This window comes from Balaenoptera musculus, chromosome 9 (assembly GCF_009873245.2).
Source record: "Balaenoptera musculus isolate JJ_BM4_2016_0621 chromosome 9, mBalMus1.pri.v3, whole genome shotgun sequence".
Classification (NCBI taxonomy): Eukaryota; Metazoa; Chordata; class Mammalia; order Artiodactyla; family Balaenopteridae; genus Balaenoptera; species Balaenoptera musculus.
In genome coordinates, this window is record NC_045793.1 from 2,947,351 (window position 1) to 2,956,634 (window position 9,284).

The window sequence follows — 9,284 nt, forward strand, 5'->3', positions numbered from 1 at the left end:
CTGGACCACCAGCCTGGCTAATCTGTTATGGTCCAGGAAATGATTCCCTCGTGTTGTTTCTTCCCATGTCTAGAGTTACACTGCTACAGTCATAGACCTTATGGAATTATATATTTGATCAATCGTTTCAAGCTGCCTAAACATCACTAATTTTATCTGAGGCTCAGTCATACATTTGGTAATGCAAGAAATGTAAAACAGAATACAAGTAACATAGCTAGTAACTAATAAGGTCATAAGTATTTAAGCTAAGAACTTCCATTAGGTGCGGCCCAGTATCTCCCCACGTCACCTGACCAGTCTGTTCTCTTTCAGGGAAGTGATGTATTGATATTGCACATGAAGTTCACCAAAGATGTGTGCTCGTTCAAGGCGAGTGGTGGGTCGTCGTGACCTGTTACAGGATTGAGAAAGGAATGCTGCCTTCTTAGGAGTTACACGGCTGGTGCCAGAAGAAGAAGAATGGATCTTTATGGCTGAGCAGGTATTTCTGGTTAATGCATGAGGCAGATGCACAGTGCACAGTAGAGGGGAAGGAGGAGGCCCAAGCAGGCAGAGAAAAATTTTGCATTAAAATTTTCTTGTCTTAAAATAGGAATTTTTATTTCATCACCCCACCCCCCACCTCACCTCTGACACACACGCTCTCAGTAGCCTCGCTCCACATCTGTTTCTCCAGATCAGTCCCTCTCTCTCCTTTCAAACCTGGGTTTCTTCTCCTTTAGGTTAGGGAGCAAAATGTCAAATTTATCATTGACTTTTACTAGTCCTGCCTTTTACAAACCTCGTTCATGACCACAGTGTGAGATAATACAGAAAAGTGACAGTAAGTTGCTTACATGCCAGTTATAATTACTTGCCTTGAATAAAATAAATCCTAGAACAGTCTGAGCAGAACTCGTTCAAAATACAAATTTTCAGACTCCCCCCCAGAACTGCTGAGTCAGGACCCCGAGGGGGCCCAGTGATCCGGTTTGAACAAGCCCCGCCGGGGACACTGAGGCACACTCAAGTTTGCAAACTGGCTCCCTAGAGGTCAAAGCCATTCCTGCAGCTGCACTGCCCAGGGGTCTTTACCTTCAGTGGGGCCTCTCCCGCTGGTAGCTGCGCACTTAGAAACAGGTGAGGAGAGCCCTGTAGCCTCCTCTCTTGGGCTGCAGGCTGCAAAGCCAGGAGAGCGCAGAGCTGATGGGGGGCCTCCTGGGAAGCCCTTGACTCCTTGGGAAACCATCCCAGCCAGGTCAGACCTGGAGACTTGCATGTCCAGAAACAGGGTTACATCCACGCTGGGGAGGGGCTCTGTCTCTCGGACACAACTCACATTAGCCAAGCATGGGAGACCGATGTATAAAACCAAACTCCAGTGAATGTATGACATTAAAGTGAGAAACAGCGGAATACTCAAAGTCCCTATAAGAACCGGCCCACCCTAAAGGCAGACCCAAAGCATCATCGGAACGTCGTTGAGGGCAGCTGGACCCAGAACCTGGGAATTATGAGAACTGGAGGCCTAGGGGCCCCGGGCGTCTGTGCTCAGGCTGGGGGCCGCCTCTCAGCAGGCTGCGGCTGGCGAGCAGACACCCGCCTCGTTCGAGAGCGTGAGCTTCTCACTCAGAGTCACACAGCAGGGGGCAGGTCTAGGTGGGACCCCAGCTGCCTGACCCAGAGCTTGAGCTGTCAGCCACTGGGCCGTCTCTTCCCCGCCCTGAACCCTAAGCTCAGGTCAAGTTGAGCCCTGCTCTAGCACGCCTCCGTGTTGCCTTTGTGCTTCCTGTGTGTGCCTCTGCACGTGCTCCCCTTCTGTTTGTATGAGTCTTCCTATCCTGACGGCCTGGACTTCAGGCCTCAGCTGCCTGTCACCTCCTGATGAGCCTTTCCAGCCTCTGAGCTCCCTCCTCCCTATCCCCCCTCCCGTGCGGCTCCTTACTGCCTCTCCCACATGCGCTGGGCTCCCCCCAAAGCAGAGACAGGGCCTTCTTTACCTTCCAAGCCCAGGCCCCCTCCTCAGTGCCCAGTGCAAAGGACGGGGGAGGAAAACCATCCCAGACTTGCAGGAAAACAATTGCTTATGTTGTGTAATTGCTTGATTTTCGGTACCACGCAGAGTGTTTTCTAATAAGCCTGCTTGAACAATACGGGACCTTGCTGTTCATCCATGAGCTCTCATCCCACACCCCTGGAGACCGTAACTGTCATTCTGTGTATTTGATTAAAAACTACAAGCCCTAGAAATGCTGAGCGTTTACAGCCCTGTGGGGTTAGGTTAACCTGCACACACGGGTTAGTTGTTGTAATTTCGTAGCCCTGTGGAGAAGGCAACCCCAGGGCATCCTTAGACCCTGCAGGCACTTTCCCAGTCACACCCTCCTGAGCCGTCTCTCCAGGCATCCCGTTCTCGGTTGATTGTGAATCTGTTCCTTAACACTTGGACCAGCTCTCTTGCCTTCCTGCTCGTTCTCTTCTTGACAGTGTTAAACTCTTTTCTTTTTTTTTTTTTGACTCATGCTCTCAAAGTCTATTTGAGAATTCTGAATTGATAGCAGTTCCTCAATTCATATTTCTTAGATGTGTGATTGAAATGTGAATGAGTGTGTTATTTCTGGCCGGTTTGGTTCTCTTCCTCCTCCTCCAGGGAAGCCTAAAATAGTGACAAGGGCTTCTGCATCTAGAACACCGCCAGGATGAGTCACCGTCTGGTGTCCAAGGGGACGTCTCTGTGTGGCAGGAAACCACGGCAGCCAGTTTCCCTCCTGGACCACTCGGGAGAAGATGCAGCTGCTGGAAGGGAGGGGGGCTGTCGCAAGATGCCTCGAGCCCAGGCTCCTCCAGGGGACATCTGCCTCCCTCAGTCCCGCCTGACGCCCTGTTGGGGGGCGTTAGTCTGTCGTCGTGGGAGGCGGGGCTTTGAGCGCGTCAGGGCACGGGTGAGACCTCATCCCATTTTCAGATGGGCCCCTTTGCCAGACATTAGACAGTCAGGCCTCGCCTTCACCAGGGAGGCTAGTCACGCATTAGGGCCCCACCTTCATGACCCCTGATTCGCTTCATGACCCCCGACTCCCAGACTGATCTTCTCCGGGGTTCCTCTCCCTAGGAGGGAAGCGCAGATTTACTGCTACACCTTCCTGCCAGCTACTCCCTCCTGCCTGGCTCCTAGGGGGTCACTGACAGAATAGATATACACATCTCCCGAGAGCTAGGGATAAATTCCAGGGACAGTGTGCCATAAACCCAGTTTAAAAAAAAAAAAAAGCATTTTCCTGAAGGAAAGAAGCATTTTCCTAAAGGAATCAGTCTGCAGAGATGCAGATAGGCCCGCAGCACAAACTTGACTAATTATGCAGGCCTATTTGGCAATTCCTTCATAGGACCTTTATTTCTGGAGGGAAAAAAAAGGCCACTAATGTAATTTTCCCAAAGGAGAGGTCTAGACACAAAGATAAATTAAAGAATCCACGTCTGGATTGGGAAAAAAAAGTACTCGTAGCTATAAAATGGCAATATTCGACCCAGCTCACCTGTAGCTGTCAAGATTTTAGGAGCAATCTTGGCTAGAGTAGCCTCAGCCAGCCCACGACCTATAACGACTTTAATGAACGTAATAAGTGTGTTTCCACCTCTGTTTCAGCTCTGTAAAGACACAGCCTTTTCCTTGACAGAGCAAATACAGAACACGCTAATTAAAGTAGCGGTGACCGGGCCTCACACAGGGAGGGCCCAGCCTACGAGGAAGGTGGGTTCTCACGGCGGCACATGAGGCCATAATCATGAGAGCCGAGCTGCCAGCCCTACGGCCGTCCCAGAATTCATATGTTGAAACATCATGCCCCTTGTGACGGTGCTACGAGGCGGGTCCTTCGGGACGTGATGAGTCATGAGGGTGGAGCCCCCCTCAGTGGGTGAGCGTCCTTATAAAAGAGACCCCAGAGCATTCCCGGCCCCTTTCTGTCCTGTGAGGCTGGAGGGAAAAAACAGCCATCTAGGAAGTGAGCTCTCACCAGACACGGACTCTGCCAGCACCGTGACCTTGGACTTCCCAACCTCCAGAACTGTGAGAAAGAAATTTCTGTTGTTTATAAACCACCAAGTCTATGGTGTTTTGTTATAGCAGCCTGAAGAGACTCAGACCCCCTGGAAAACCTCTTGACTTGTCCAAGAGGTGGAGCGTCTCCTTAGATCCACCCAGGCTGTGTTTACTGCCCTGCTGTGACCACGTGGTATTTAAACAGGCCCTGTTGATGAACATGAATGTTGTTTTCTATTCTCAGAATTTAGCCAATGTTTCCCTTAGAAAGGGCACAAACAGAAGACTTTTAATCTGTTATCAAGCAATTCCTACCCAGAAAGTCAGTGTAATCTACAGAGAAGAGCCCCAGGTTAGCAGAGTATAGATTCACTGATTTGTACACATGGGGAAATTCCCTATGACTCAGTTTTAATTGATCTGCTACAGGCAGATTTTATTTCACTCAAACCATCATTCTTCAGCTCTGAAGGCCCTGGTGTGAATTAGGGCCCAGCTTGTTTAACAGCGGGAACACGCTGGTGCTTTAGAAGGTTCTTACTAGTTCTCCCAGGTGAGAGCTGGGCACCGGTCCCCCAGGGCCAAGGCCTCCGTTCTTGCACCTCGCGGCTCTGCCTTTCTGCACATGCATTGCCTGGTCTGAGGGGCCGGCACCCTCACCCCAGGGCTAGGTCGGGGATGGCGACCGTCTTCACTTGCTGACCCTCTTCCATCCTTTGTCCATCTCAGATGTCACCACCGCATCACATCTGTTGTGCAGCTGGCCCCAGCCGGGGCGACATACCCCTTCTCCAGCCCATTGAGAGGAGAGCCTCCTGCATCCCACCCTGAGGGGTGATGGCACCAGGGCGGAAGTCTGCTTTTCCTTCCCAGGCTAGTGATCCTTGAAGTCCCCTTGCACTGACCACCTCATCCAGGGTGTCCTGGAGCTGCTGTAGCAAAGTACCACAGACTGGGTGGCTTAAAACGCAAACACTTCTCCTGCAGTTCTGGATCTAGAAGCTCAAAGGCAAGGTGCTGGCAGGGCTGGCCCCCTCCAGAGGCTCTGGGGAGGAGTCTGTCCCAGGCCCCTCTCTTAGTTTCCGGGGGTCCCCGGCAGGCCTTGGCGTTCGCTGGCCTGGAGATGCGTCGCTCTAGTCTCTGCCTCCATTGCCACACGGCTGTCTTCCCTGTGGGTCTCTCTTCCTGTAAGGACACTTGTCATTAGGTTTACCCCCTCCCCCCAATCCGGGATGATCGCATCTTGAGAGCCCTAACTTAATTACACCTGCCGAGACCCTTTTTCCCATTAGGGTCACATTTGCAGATTCCGGGTGGACACATCTTTTGAGGACGCCATTCAACCCGCTGCACCCGCTCAGCACAAGCGACGCTGCAGCGAACCCGTTGCCCGTGGTCCCCGTGGAGCAGCTGTTGCCGCAATGTCCTTAAACACAGCGCTACAACGACAAGAACTTCGTTTTCCTTCTTACAGGCCTGTGGTTGGCGGGTGGCGAGGGGCCTGCTGGTTGTGGCAGGACTGGGAAGCCCAGCTCCAGGGTGGGTTGGGCTCAGGTCTGCTCCGTGACTCTCTTCCCTCTCCTTGGACCAGGGTCCACCAGGGCACGTGCTTCTGATGATGAATGGTTGGAGCTCAAGAGGCGAAGACAGAATACTCAGGCACATTTGAGGCCTCTGCTTTTGTCCTGTCCCTCAAATCCCACAGGCCGGGGCGAGCCACCTGCCCAGGCAGCGTGGACGGAGTGGGGCGTGTACTGCCCCCGTAATGGCAGGAGGCGGTGAGGTGACAGGGTGTGGATACACAATCCCACTGCAGCGGGGGGGCAGGAGTGGGACCAGCCACCCGGCTTTCCAGAGGGCACACTCAGGAGTGTCACCGCCGAGTCCCAGGGTATGTAGACCCAACCTGACCCAGTAATGCCAGGTGACCCCCAGCTACACATCCACCAGCGCTGCAGGGGGCCCTACATCACCTCGGGCCTGCCGACACTCGGCATTTCCAAATCTCTAGCTTGTGCCAGTCAAATGAGTATAAAATGATATCACGATGTTTTAATTTGTGTTTCTCTGATTAGTCATGACCTGAGTGTTTATTTCCTTAATGCCTCTTTGGACTTCCTTTCTGTAAATTAACCTAAGACCCTTTACCCATTCTTCTGTTGTCACCTCTTTCCTGTTGGTGCAAGAATGCTTTTGAATTGTTTGTCAGTTTTGGACACTGTCTTTCTCCAGCCCTGCTATCTACCCCGACTGTGCCCATGGCGTCTGCTGAAGAGAAACCCCTACTTCTGATGTAATCAAGTGCATATTTTGTGTGCATGTGCCTCACGGGGTTTATTTTTCTTGTTTTTTTTTGTTTTTAATTTGTAATTTATTTTTAATTTTTCTTTTCTTGTGCCTCACGGTTCTTCATTTAGAAGTTTTGTTTCAGAAGTCCTTCCCTACTTTCAAGGTCACAGAGACATTCTCCTGAATTTTCTGCCATGAATGTTACAGTTTCCTCTCTCACATTTAAGTTTTTCATTCATCTAAGTCCACCTTCACGCATAGGGTCTGGTAGGGATCCAGTTTTAATTTTTCTCCAGGAGAATCCATTTTAATTCATGAAGTTACTTATATTTTAATTTCTCAATTTATTCCTAGGGAGAGGCTTTTTTTTTTTTTCTTCTTCTAGTAGATGTAGTTATCATTTTTCTCTGGGAAAAGACTGGTACCGTTTTTTCTGATTTCAGAAAATCAGACCTCTCATACCTGGTAGCTGCAATTTCTCATGAAAATACAGAATGTCTACTGATGACCTAGCTGTGGCACCATAAATGAGTTTAAAAAATTGATTTCTAGCTTAGAGGTTGTAGAAATCATTAAACTTGACATTTTGTTTGAAGTTGGAGCCCTTATAAGACCTAAAGTAATTCCAATTTATCCTGCGTCCTGGAAGGGTGATTTCATGGCCTATATACTAAACATGATGAGAATGAGACATTCTCAACTCTAATTGCAAAAACTTGATTTCATCACAATAACGATTGGGGATGTAGCATTACTTCCTTTTCCTTTTGTGTCTTAGTTTTATGGCTTTCAGTAAAAACCTGATTTCTAATTTTTTTCTCTTTTTTTTTTCTTTGGGACTCACACAATAACCTCACCCCCTTTTCTCTCTCCTAATTGGTAGTTAATTGTGAAAAATGGAGAAATTTGAGTAAGCAAATATCTGAGTAAGTAAACTTTTCCCCTTTTGTCTTATTGAATTTAATTGAAATGTAACACATATACAGAAAAATACACAAGTCATAGGTTTACAGCTCAATGACTTTCACAAAGTGAACACATTACGTAACCACTTCTGGGATAAAGAGACGAAAATTGCTTACTTCTCAGGAGCTGCCTTGGCTCCTTTCAGCAGTTACCTGCCCCCGCCAGGGGTGGCGCTGTTCTGACTTCCAGCAGCACAGGTGAGCATTGCCTGATTCTCGAACGTGATCTAAGTAGACTCAGAATGTGTCCGTAGTACCTTGGCTCCTGCTGCCCACTACGTTTGTGGAATTCACCCCGTCGTGTTGCATGTCAGTATTTCACCCGTTTGCACTGCTGTGTGGTAGACCGTGGCATGGATGTATCACAATTCACTTATCCATTCTTCTTACAGGTGTTCATTTGTTTCTGTTTGGGACTCTGGGGGATAGTTCTGCTGTGAAATTCTTTTTTGTGTGTTTTGGTGCATACATGTGAACTTTCCTGTTGGGTATATACCTGGGGGTGAAATTGCTGGGAGAGAGGGTATGTGTGTAGGTTCCACCAAACAATTTTCCAACGTAATTGTGCCAGTTCACACCCACTGGCAGTGCATACGTGTTCTAAAGTCTTCACGTTGGTGCTAATGCTCGTTCTGTCTTTTTCATTTTGTCATTTGGCTGGGTGGGAAATGATATCTCGTTGTGGTTTTAATTTGCTTTTCTTTGATGACCAGCAAAATTGAGCACTTTTTCATATGTATTGGCCATTCACACTCTTTTGTGAAGTTCCTATTTTTCTATTATTTATTGGTTTGTCTGTCATTTCCTATTTGATTTATAGGTTGTTAAAACATATGTTTTCAATATCAGTACTTTACGTATTACAAATACCTCCCTTATTCTGTGGCTTGCCTTTTTTCTCTCTTAGTAGTGTTTTTTTATAACTAGAAGTTCCTAATTTTAATATAGTTCAATTTATCATCTTTTTTCTTTATGATTAGTACTTTGTGGGTCCTGTTTAAGAAACATCTGCCTATTCCAACAGCATGAAAGTATTATCCTCCTAGGTTTTCTTCTAAAAACCTTATTATTTTATTTTTCATATTTAGATCTACAATCCACCTAGAATAGAATTTTTGGAGTTTGGCCTGTATAATGTAGGTGTCAAGATGCATTTTGCTTTGTATTTGGGTATCTATTTGACCAGCATCATTTATTGAAAAGATCATCCTTTCACCACTGTGTTGTGGTGTCACCTTTGTCTCAAAGAGGTGAACACATATATATGTGCCGATGGCAGATGTATGTCATGACACTTCACCCATCAAGAGGTGGAGGTCATGTCCCAGTTTCCCTCTCCTTGAACTCGAGTCGGCCCTGTGATCCATCTTGACAACAGAATAGGTTGGGCATAGCTGTGTTGGTTGTGGGCTCAGCCATAAGACAGTTGGCAGCATCTGCTTTCATGCTAGGGGAGGCCAGCTGCCGTGTAAAGAGTCTGACTGCTGAGACCACCATGCTGTGAGGGAGCTCATGCGAGCCACACAGAGTCCCCATGGGGAGAAGGGATGCAAATAGCCAACAGCAAGAACTGAGGCCCAGAGAAATGACTCTAGTCAGCTGTTCCAGCCGGTTCCCTGGTGTTTGGGCCTCTCCAGCTGAGGCCTAGTCATTGTGGGGCAAAGTGAGCTGCCCATTGTGCTCTGTCTGAATTCTTTTTTTTTTTTTTAATTTTATTTATTTATTTATTTATTTATGGCTGTGTTGGGTCTTCGTTTCTGTGTGAGGGCTTTCTCTAGTTGCGGCAAGTGGGGGCCACTCTTCATCACGGTGCGCGGGCCTCTCACTATCGTGGCCTCTCTTGTTGCAGAGCACAGGCTCCAGACGCAAAGGCTCAGCAATTGTGGCTCATGGGCTTAGTTGCTCTGCGGCATGTGGGATCTTCCCAGACCAGGGCTCGAACCCGTGTCCCCTGCATTGGCAGGCAGATTCTCAACCACTGCGCCACCAGGGAAGCCCTGTCTGAA